Here is an 11,932-nt window from a genome sequence, read left to right on the forward strand (position 1 = left end):
GTGCGACGCGCTCCCTACACGCACACGTGCCCACACGCGTGCACGCACACTCGCGCGTGCCCGGCCCGGCCCCGTCACAGAGGCACCTCCTGCATTATTCAAGATCCTATTCAGAAGAGCAATGGCCTCGATGAATCAATCCGTATTTGGGTCACGGAGGGGGCAGAGGGCGATGGGCAGCGGGGCTTCGTCACGTGAATTCCCAGCGGGAGGCGCGTCTTGAACGCTGAGGGGCGATGGAGAGGTTCAAACCCAGAACCTGTGCTGGACCGGGCTCGGGCCTGAGGACGGTCTCCCAGAGCGGGGGGCCCCCGGCTCCGGTGTGGGGGAGCGCCTTCCGTCCGCCCCACCGTGGGTCTGTCTGTCTGCCTGGAGGGGGGGGCTGGGGTCTCGGGACAGGCAGAGCCCCGCGGTGGGCAGCGGCGCCCCGTTCCACAGAGAAGCCGCAAAGCCCCCGCGATGCCCTGGAACACCCCGGGCCCCCGCGCCCCGCGCCCCGCGCGTGCTGGCCGGCGGCTCCCGGAGGGGCCATGTCGGTGACCGCCGCCCTCTTCAGGCGGGGGGGGGGGGGCTCCAAAGCAAAGGGGGGGGAGGGACTCAGCCTGTGGGCCCAGCCACACAGAGGGAGGCCTGTGCCGTCCGCCCGTGGGGGAGGGCGGGAGAGAGGGCCGCGGTCGTCCTCATGAATATTTGACACGTGTCTGTCTGGGAGAGGGGCTGACGGACGGCCACGGAATGCTAAGTAGCCGCTCCAGCACCGCCTGCCGGCGACTGAGGCTTCCGGGGCTCGAGCGGGGGGGGGGGGGGGGAGTCGGGGTGGTGACCCCCGTAACCTCCTCCCTCTGTGCTGGGCGGTGGCAGGATCAAGGCACACCGGGACATGGAGACTCGAGCACGAGTCAAGTCCCCTGGCTCGGAAGCCCGATGGCTTCCAGTCAAACCCGCCTGCCCGCCCCCATCGCGTCTCCTCGGCTTGCTCCCACATCATTGCCTGGGAAACCGAGGCTCCCCGCACGGGGCGCTCGTCACCTCGATGCTCGAGGCCCCGCTCAGGGGTCAGGCACGAGGAGCCCCCCAAAACGGAGGTCACCCCGTGTGTGTCTTCCTTAACACACAGCACATGCCATTTAGAACAAACGAACAGCAAACAACTGGGCCCATCACGCTGCTCCCGTGCGTTTCCTCCGCGCCTGCCAACTTCTCAGCGCAGAGCTGACCCCTCCCCCCCGCCCCCTCCCCCCCCCCCACGCCACAGAAAGGAAGAGCAAGCTGCTCAGGAAGGCCGTGCGCACCGACATCGCAGCCAAGGGGGCACAGCGATGCCAGGGGAGCCTTGAAAAGGTGCCCACCACTGTGAGCCAGCGCTAGCCAGGACGTGGAGAAACCGGGCCACCGCCCCCCCCCGCCCCCGCCCCCCGCGCTTGGCCGCTCCAGAGGAAGGCTTGCAGGTTCTCAGCAAAGGAAACAGAGCCGCCGTGCAACCCAGCCGCGGCCCCGCCTCCTCGGGCCCGCCGTCCCGGACGGAAGAGCGCGTGCACGGTGGCTGCTGCCGCCTCCTCCGTAAGAGCCCGCATCTGGGAGCGCGCAGATGTCCCTCGGCGCGGGGATGGACGGGTAACCCGAGGGGGTCCGTCCACGCGCCGGGACGTTCCGCCACGGGAACGGACGACACCACCACAGCCTGGACCCCCAGAGGACCCTGCCCATCCCAGAGGTCGCACGCGGCGGGGTGCTGCTTCTAGGACGCTTCGAGAGGACGACGCCTCGGAACTGGAAAAGAGATTAGGAGGCCAGGGCGAGAACGGCGGGGAGGCACAGCTGTAAAGGGGACCTCCGTGGGGTCAAAGTGCCGTGTGTCCTGACCGTAGCGACGGCTCCACGTGACAGAGTCAGATGGCCAGCCAGGCCGCTACGGAGGAGGCTGAGGCCCCGTCATCAGGCCCCGGGCGGGTCCCAGCTTCCCTCCCAGTTCCCCCGCCCACCGCGCAGGAAAGAGGCGGGGAAGGGGCCCTGGTAGGTGCCCCCCCCATGTACTGTACTGAGTGTAATACTCACGCCAAGCCCCTTCCTCAGAACCCCCTACCCATCCACCGGAGCCCACTCCTGTAACAGGGTCTTCCTCGACCCCCTTGTGACCCACCCCTGGGCGCCCCAAATGCTGTGCTGTCCCTTGCTGCACAACAGGAGCACCCCTCGTTTTTGCTTCGCATCAGGTGTGTGGGAGGCAGAGGTCACGGCTCCACGCGGCGCTCCCGGAGCTCTCCGGAACCTTCCCGTGCCGGGGCGTGGCCCAGCCCGGAGCCCCAGCAGGTGACCCGTGGCGGGCGGAGCTCACCCTGCTGTTTCCATGACACTGCTGTGTTGCCACGCGCCGCAAAGGCTGCTCTGGGCCTTCTATTCACACCACTGACGTGAAGATCCCGGCTTAGAGGAACCGAAATCTATAAATACGATTCCATAGAAGGAATGACGGTTCCGAAGGTGAAGGCTGGGCGGGGGCTCGGCAGCAGCGTGCTGCCTCGCCTGGGCGAGATCGGCCCGGGTTCCGTCCAGCACCGCAGTGAATGAGTTAAAGAAGTGCACGTTAACTTAAAGGAGGAAATAAACACATAATCACAGAGTCGGAGGCCACCAAGGAAAGGAAGAGGTAGGTCGCCGTTAAGATCTGACTGTCAAGCGGCAGTTTGATCCCCGAAGTTTATGCTAACGGACTTAAGAGGATGGAAATGTGACTGGACTGTGATAGTTACCGAGCCTGTAGCAGCGGTTAGATTAGGTCAGCAGAGCAAAGTCCCCGCGACGGAGTCGTGCTGACTTTACACGAGGAGAGAGGGAAGCCCGGTGGCTCTCGCCGTAATCCTAGCTACTGGGTAGACCGGGATGTAACGATCAAGATTCGGAGCCAGCCCACGCAGAAACGTGTGAGCCACGTGTGCCCGACTAACCAGCAAGAAGCGGGAGGTGGAGGTATGGCTCGAGCCGTGGAGGGCTAGCCGGGAGTGAAAATTCACAGAGTGTGGCTGTGAGTTCAAGTCTCGATACTGACACACACACACACACACACACACACACACACCTTTATGCCTCTGGGAACATTTTAAATGGCACTGGTGCATTGTCCTGGAGGTTCTGGAGCTTGCCGGCTAGATAGCTTGGGCAGCTTTCTCCCTTGGTGCCCATCTTGCCCTCCCCCCTTGCTGCCCTCTCTTACCCAAGTCCCAGCGAATGGGGTTGAGGAAGGGGACAGCGAGGCAGGAGACCCACTGAGGGGTCTCCTCAGCCTGGGAGAGGTGGGGTGGGTGAGCGAGGCAGGCGGTGGACTTGGGGGGGGGAGGTGGTTATGGCTGGAGGCTGCAAAAGGTCTGGCAAGCCTCTATTCACATATCCAGGCTGCCGCCTACCCTCCCTCCCCCCCCCCTCCATTTTAATGTTCCCCTTCGCTTCCCTAACTCAGACAGACACATATAAAATGCCCAGGGAACCAGAATCACACACAGTGACAGCAGGGAAGATGAGCAGAAGAAAATATTTTCCCGTAATAGGTTGAAAATAATAACTATGTAACTGTAACCCCTCTGTACTTGACCTTGACAGTAAAAATTACTCTTCTCTCCAATTAAGCACTAAAAGAAAGCCTGAAATGGAGCTGTGGCTCAAGTGGTAGAGCACTAGCCTTGAGCAAAAGGACTGGGGACAGCGCCCAGGCCCTGAGTTCAAGCCCCAGGCCCAGCCAGGGCAGCGGGGAGGGGGGAGGGCGAGACACCTGCAGAGCATGGATGGGAGGCGGGGCTGCCCGGATGGAGCTGATGCCATGGCCGTGGGGCACACGTGGGCTAGCTGGCACTCTTTCAGTCCGTGAGCTCAGTGAGAGCAGGCCTGACCCTCTCAGAGCTTCCGTGTCCTCATCTGCAAATGAGGACCCTGACGCGGCCTCACAGGGTGGGGGAGGTGATGCGTTCAGAGGTCCCGATGGGGGCGATCACTGCTCTGCACCCTCATTTCGGGCCCGGTTGCGGGTGCCGGGGGAAGGACGCGCCTGAGGCCCCGCAGGGCTGGTCTAGCTGGCTGAGCTCAGCCGGCTGCCCGTCAGAGGCCCCTGCCGGAGACTCCCCCAGAGCTCTACCTGTCTCGGGGCGGGGGGGGGGGGGGAGGGACACGTCTGCCGGTTTCCTTGTTTCAGGCTTATTGTTTTCTTTTTCTTTTTTCCTTTTTGCCAGTCCTGGGGCTTGAACTCAGGGCCTGAACTCTGTCCCTGGCTTCTTTTTGCTCAGGGCTAGCACTCTGCCACTTGAGCCACAGCGCCACGTCTGGCCATTTTCTGTATATGTGGTGCTGGGGAATCGAACCCAGGGCCTCATGCACACTAGGCAAGCACTCCACCACTAGGCCACCTTCCCAGCCCCTCGCCACTAAGGCGTAGCGTGGTTATCCCATCCTAGAGAAAATTCTGGACCTTGTCCGTAGGAGGAGAAGGGGTTCCAGGTCCGCAACCCCCTTCCTCCCACGACAGCTGCCCGGAGACCAGAGCCGGGGCCAGCTGGGAACAGCCCGGACCCCAGACGGACCCCGCGGGAGCCGCCCCGCCCCGCCCTTTGAGCACAGGGCCTGCCTCACGCCGCACTCACCCCGGTCCCTCCATTTCCATCACCGGGGACAGACGGCAAGACGCAGACGGGGTGCTGGGCTGCGCAGGCCTCCGGGGTTGGGGAGTCTGCGCTTCGTCTCATCCACGTGGGGGTCAGGCTGGGTAGCTCGTCTTGTGAACACACACGCACGCGCGTGCGCACACGCACACACACGCGCACACACACACACCCCCCAGGTCTCCGCCCTCAGAGCTCTGGAGCGGAGCCCAGAGTGGAGCCCAGGGTGGAGCCCAGAGTGAAGCCCAGCGTGGAGCCCAGAGTGGAGCCCAGAGTGGAGCCCAGAGCGGAGCCCAGAGTGGAGCCCAGAGCGGAGCCCAGAGTGGAGCCCAGAGCGGAGCCCAGAGTGGAGCCCAGAGCGGAGCCCAGAGTGGAGCCCAGAGCGGCCGGGCTGAGCGCCAGGCCCAGCGGCTCACCGGTGCGGCCATGAGACCTCGCAGCCACCTCCTCCTGCCTGGCGTCTGCAGGGCCAGATGGCGAGGCTAGGAGTGGCGCGCGGGGCGGCTCTTGTGCAGGAGTGGGGGTACAGGGTACCCCGTGATGATGCCGCTGGCTGCCGGGCGGCCGGCACAGGCTGAGCCCAGCTGAGGCCAGGGAAGGGCGGTGAGCGTGGCTTCTGCGCAGGCGGGGAGGCCGGGGCCCGGGCTGGCTGCGGGGCGCCCGTCCCGCGAGGGGATCGCACGGCGGATCTGGACGTCCGCGCGACCCCGGGGGCCGGGGGCCGGGGCCGGATCTGCTCCTGAGATCACCGCCGGGGCCGCGGGGGAAGGAGGCAGGCCCGCCGGCCCGGCAGTGGCCCTGCCTCATGAGTGTGGCCCGGACGCTGACAGACGGGAGGGGGGCTGGGCCAGCGGGGGCGTGGGACAGGCCCTCCCCCTGTCTCCCCGTGTCTGCTCAGCTCCCCCCGCTTCTCTCCCGGTCACACACGTGACACCCCGGTGCCGTTCTGAGATGTGGGCTGATCACAGCTGACAGATGCACCTGCTCAGGGAAACATCCGTCAGCTGGGGCCGCTTGAGTCACCCGCCCCCCCGCCCCGCCCTCCCCCTGCTGGGGCCCCTTGAATCCCCCTGCCCTCCCCAGCTGGGGGCTGGGCCCCTGGTCAGAGCAGATGTGCCAACCCTCCTCCCCTCCTCTTTCCTCGCTTTCAAGAGCCAATGGCACCCTTTTCCCTGGCGGAAGCCATAGCTAGGATTCTGCAACCGCTCCCAGGGCCCCCCCACCCCCCCCCGCTGGAGAGGTCTGGAAGTCCGGCAAAGTGGGGTGCTCCCAGCCAAACCCCGAGGCGGCAAAGCCTCCCTGCACTCTCGTGGAAGACTGCCATGGCAGAAGGAACCTTGGGGTCCTTCCCTTCACACCCAGGAAGACGGAGCCCGTAGCTCAGTCATGTGACGAAGGCAAGCGGCGCATCCGGAGCGGTGGCAGGGAGGGTGGAGGTCAGGGGAAGGTCACGGTGGCCACGGGACTGGGGTCACTGGCCGGGTGTCTCTGGCAGGGGTAGTGGCGGCCGCCCCCGCCCCGGGGTGACCTGATGCCCCGCGCACGGCACGCGCGAGGGGAGCGAGCCCCCGGGAGCGCAGCCCAGAGGGCCGACTCCCCGCGCGTGCCCGTCCCCCGGCTGGGGACACCGGGCAACACGCCTGCCGTTCCCCAGGGGTCCCCCCCACTCCTGAGAAACGGGCCGGACAGAGCTCCAGGGCGGCGCACCTGGACGCCCCCTCCGGAGCCCGCGAGAGGCGGGAGGCCGGTGCCCGAGGCCGCGCCGGTCGTCCTGACCTCTCGGAGGCCGAGATCCCGGTATCACAGCGCCACGCCGGCCCGCAGCGACGTCCGCCGCGCTCTGACCGCCAGTTAGCCCACCAATCAAAGCCGGGAGTGGAGGCGCGGCTCAAGGGGCAGGGCGGCCACTCTGAGAGGAAAAGCCGATGGTGCCGGCGTCCCGAGTTCAAGCCCCAGTACCAGCCTGAGAGAGAAAGAGCCAGAGAAGCAGAGCCCACCCCCGGGAGGAGCGACTGCAAGATGATGCCAGCTCCGCGTGGGTGATTCCTAATTCGCGAGATCCTGCTTTCACTTGGATCCTTTCACTCTTGCCCCCTTCTCCTCCTGGCTCTCCCCGCGTGCTGGCTGGAACTCCAGCAGCCATGTTGGACCCGAAGGTAACCTCGTGGATGGGCGCCAGTGAAACAGATGGGCCCTGAGCCCCCTCCTGCGGGGGTGGGGGGCCGGGGCAGCTCCACGCCAGCCCTCCCTTGCCTTCCTCTGAACTCACGCCCAAGAAGAAACTGCAGCCGACCTGTCCCCGCAACTATATTTGGGGTGTCTGGTTGCCAGCAGCCAGCCCTAGTCCAAAGCCAGACGACTGTGGACGGGAGCCGCTCCCCGACGCGACTCGGGTCTGGCTAGGGGACTGCGCGCCTTGCCCTCCTTCGTCCTCGTTTCTTCTCCTCGATCTTCCCCGCACCTCGTCCCCGCTCCTCCGACTCTGTGCCAGATACTGTTCCTGCTTCCCCCCGCCCCAGCCCCCCAACCGCCGCCCAGAGGGGAGCCCCGGGTGTCCTTGTTACGGTCCCAAGAGGACGGTGTTTAACGAGTGGACTACGTGAAAGACGCAGTCTTCCTGGGACACCCCCCCCTCGGGGCACCCGCCTCCCTGGGCTCCGGGTTCGGGGGTTCAGGGGTTCAGGGGTGAGGGGGTGACACCCCCGGCCCTTGCCCCGGGGACTACACCGCGAGACCAGCCGCGGAGCCCACTTCACATTTCTTCTTGGCTCAGCTCATTTTTCATGAAACCTCTCCCCAAAGCCTCTTCCATTCCTCCAAAGGGCGGGGAGGGGGGGGTCCCAGGAAGGAGCCCACCTTCCCCAGCTAGGGTACCCCAACATTCACTGTCCCCAAGGCCGCCCTTGGTAAGGGACAGTAGAGGGTGAGGTCAAAGGGGAGAGTCCCACAACCCCAAGGAGGAGGGTCCAGAGCAATACCCAGCGCCCCCCCCCGGCCCCCCCGGCCCCCCCCGACCCCCGCCCCAGCGCCCCGAGCCGTACCTTGGCCCGATGCATCCCGGTCACCCCAGGAGCACGGCACCGACCTCCCCGGCCGGCAGCGCGAGTCAGCCAGACCGCCCCGCCCGGCTGCCAGCTGCCTCATGTTTGCCGGGACTCCGACGCGCGGTCACCGCGGCTCCTCCGCCCCCTGCCCGCCCCTCCCGCTCGCGGCCGCGCCCCCCCCCCCCCCCCCGCTCCTGGCTCCGCCCCCTCCCTCTCTCACTCCCGCTCGCTGGCTCGCTCGCTCGCGGGGGCACACGTATCTGCACGTGCCGGCCTGCCTGGCAGCCTCCCGCTCCCCTCCCTCCCGGGCGTTCTCCAGAGTTCCGAGTCCTGGCGAGGGAGCCGGTCCGTCCGCCGCCCCGGGACCCGGGCTCCGGGCTCCTCCCCTGCCCGCGTCTCTCTGTGCCTCCCCTGCGGTAACATACAGGCACACACACGCACACACACACACACACACGCACACACACACACGCACACACACACGCACACACACACGCGCGCGTCACCGGGAGGGAGAGATGGGGGCACATCCCCGCCGCCCCGTCTTCTCCACGCAGGGCGGTGCCATCCTCAAATCCCCGCCCGCTGAGAGCTCGGCGCGCTGGCCCCCGGCATCGGGGTGCCCTGGCTGGGGACCCTGGGCTACACGGCTGGGGTGACTCCCGGGTCCCCCCAGGCCTCTCGCAGGCATGGCGGGGCAGGGCGGGGGGGGGGGTCTTCCCCAGAGCGTGGGCTCTTCACACTTCTTCCTAAGTGTCGTGCCCCCCCGGCCCTGGGCGGGGACCCCACTCCGGTGGCTGAGGGGTCTGGGGGTGGGGCAGGGCGGCGGGGGGGGGGGCGAGGGCCCTTCCCGCCCCTGGGGATTTTCTTAGTCCTCAGGGAAGTCACCTAGGAGCCAAGTTTCCCTTTTCGGTGCCCCGAGGAGCCAGCCTGTGCCGGTGGTTCCCATGGAAACGGAGCCCCGCGCCACCCCCTCCCTCCCCGCCGCACCGAGCGCGCCTGTGCGCCCCCCACCCCCACGGCCCAGCCTGCCAGTGAGCTCCAGCTGTCGGCACAAGGGACGGCCGCCGGGCCAGGGGCTCCAAGAGGCCCGCGGAGCTGGGAGGCAGGGGGTTCACCCCGCCGCCACCCGCAGATCCTGAGGCCTCTGGATCTCTCTGGCCTTTGACTTCTGCTCACGACCCTCTCCACTGCAGACCCGAGTTCAAGTTCCTCCCCCTCCCTCCCCCCGCCCCGGCTCTGCGGAGCTCCCGGCCCCCCAGTCCCCGTCCTTGGGCTCGACTGAGGGCTGAGAGACGAGGCAGAGGGGACATGCTCCCGAGACCCCCCCCTTCCCCACCATGACGAGGCAGAGGGGACATGCTCCCGAGACCCCCCCTTCCCCACCGCGACGAGGCAGAGGGGACATGCTCCCGAGACCCCCCCCTTCCCCACCATGACGAGGCAGAGGGGACATGCTCCCGAGACCCCCCCCTTCCCCACCATGACGAGGCAGAGGGGACATGCTCCCGAGACCCCCCCCTTCCCCACCATGACGAGGCAGAGGGGACATGCTCCCGAGACCCCCCCCCCTTCCCCACCATGACGAGGCAGAGGGGACATGCTCCCCGAGACCCCCCCCCTTCCCCACCACGACCTGTGAGCAAGGCCCCTGTGCTCCCAGGTCCCGCTGAGCACGCAGAGCCTGCGCCTTTCAGGAGCTCAGAAAACCGCCTGTGGTCTCAGATCAGCCATCGTGGGGGTGGGGGGTGGGGGGGAGGGGGGCTGCCGGCCTCAGAGGGGCGGCGGGAGGCAGGGCCGCACCCCGGGGCTGGTGAGCCCCCCCCCCTCCCCCCAGGCCGCCTCGCCCTGCCTCGCGCAGGCTCTGGCCCGGTGGGTCAGGACGCTTCTGAGCCGGGGAACAGCCCCGGTCCCTCGCCGCTTCCCACCACGCCCCCGGCCGCAGCCCCCCTCCCAGGCTGGTTCTCGCTCCAGGAGCAGGGACGGAACACACACCGGCTCTCCCAGGCGGCCTGGCGGGCCGGGGCCAGCAGCCCCTCCTGGTCTCTGCCCCCAGGCGGCCAGCACTCCCCCCCACCCCCAGTAGATTTGGCAGGAGGTGTTAAGCTGCTGCCCGTCCGGAAAGGCAGGGCTCGACGCCGCTGTCCTTCTGGCTTCCGGTGCAGGGAGCACCTCCCCGGGCAGCTGGCATTCCAAGAGTGAGCCCGCACACCTCGCTCTGATGGTTGAGATGGGAGCCTCGCTAACGTGTAGTCGGCTCGGTCTCGGGCCTTGATTCTCTCGACCCCTAAGTAGTTGGGATGGTAGACGTGAGCTGCAGTTCGTGTCAAGTGCCGAGCGCACTTCCTTCTTTATGCCCGGAGCTCAGTGCACGCGTGTTCGCTCAGCATCGCCCCAGGCCCGGACGTACGGCCCTCCTCGCGCACACTTGGAGTCAGCCGAGCGGCTCGGGGCACCGGGGACCACAGATGCCCAGGCCCAGTGGTGTTTTCTCGGGCAAAAATCTGCCGAAGGGCCTCCCAGGGCTCCCAATCTGTCACCGCACCTGAGTCCAACCCTCTCTGGGGGCAGCCTCCCTCCTCCGCGCCCAGGGGGACTGGAGACGGGCCACACCCCCAGGAGGAAGCCTCCACGGAGACCCAGCCCCAAAGCATCATGGGCCAATCACAGATGACCACTCAGCCCCGTCACAGACGACCATGACCACAGGTGGGACTCGGCCGTAAGGGCTCTGTGGCGGGTCTGAAGCAGCATTAGCACGGTGGCATTATAGCCCACCATTTTTCAAGTCTTTAGGACCACAACTTCTCCTTCCTCCCCACCCCCCCCCCCCTGCTTTAAAGTAAAGGCGATAGGAAAGTTTGTTAGAAAAAGTATGGCAGAGACAGAGAATGTGGGTGGCGCGATCATTCCACAGCATTCTGCCCATCGTAGTCACCGCGTGCCGTCTTCGCAGGACTCCTACTTCTGGTAAGAGTTGACGAGCTAATCGAGAGCAAATTCCCAGCTGCGACTTTAAAAACCTGCCCCTCGGTGTGCATGTGCCTTTTCAAGATATATATGTGCGCATTTCTTGTGTGTATTTACTTAAGTCCGATTGAGGGTATCGTGGGGAAAATGCGCAGTCACACAGCACAGAGCCAAGAGGAGAGGAAAAGGGAGAAACCCCGGAACACGTGGCTGGCATCTGGGGCTCTGGCCCAGTATGGCGGGGCTGCGGATTCCAGGAGACACTGCACAGATGCCAAGCAGAGAGCTCTCACACAAGTCCTAGGGCTAAAAGACAGGCCCATCACGAGAAGGGCAAACCTTTCCTGGGCTGGGCTTCACCCTAGGAGTCTGAACGAACTGCAGTAGGCCAAGCCTTCACGTGATGTAAACCATTTCTCTGGTTAGACATGTTAAAGCCATCCAGACCCAGCGACTCGATGTAAAGATGACCTCCGCACAGGAACAAAGTTTCATCCCAGGCTTCAGATGATTCCTGCAGGCTTTTGCGTCCAATGAGCACCAAAGCTCAATCAGAAGCCACCCCGTATGCGAGAAGATCACTGAGGATCACAGGTAGCCATTAGGAGCAGGCCACTGGGGCTCCCGCCACGGAAGGAGGTGAAGTTTAACAATAATTACGCTCAATATGCTCACACAGATACGAGGACAAGCGATTCTGGCAGAGAAGTGGAAACGCTTTTTCCCCCCCAGTGGTTTCTCCTTCACTCGGTTAAATCTCCTTCACTGCAGCGTAAAAACGCAGGGTGCCGCTTCCTCTGCACCTGCCCACAGCGGGGTAACAAGTGCCAAAACCAAACCAAACCAACAACAACACGGAGCAGCCCAGGAAGCAGAAACAAACCCAAATCCGAGGAGCAGCAACCTGAGCAGCCTGCCGGGGAGAGGCCAGAAGCAGTCATGGCGCCCGGTCTCCAAGGGCGCCGGCCGAGGGCGCGCTTGCCCAGGGCCCGACCCTCACGCACACACCGTGCTGCATTCCCGCAGAATACGGGTCGCCTCTTCGTAAGATGCATTCGAGAGAGGCATCCTGAAACCCAGCAGACCACCATGCCAGAGGGCTTTGGCCTTTGGGAAGGACCTGCTTGCTCCTTTCCCTTGTACCTTCCTAAGCCGGAGGCCCCAAGTCACAGCACAAACAGCAATTCCCACCCCCCAACGACGTGCCCATGCTAGGCCCCCGAGGGCTTCCTATTCACTATTATAAGTAATTTTCACAGCTACACACACAAGCTT

The sequence above is a fragment of the Perognathus longimembris genome, chromosome 8 (genome assembly GCF_023159225.1).
Source record: "Perognathus longimembris pacificus isolate PPM17 chromosome 8, ASM2315922v1, whole genome shotgun sequence".
Taxonomy (NCBI): domain Eukaryota; kingdom Metazoa; phylum Chordata; class Mammalia; order Rodentia; family Heteromyidae; genus Perognathus; species Perognathus longimembris.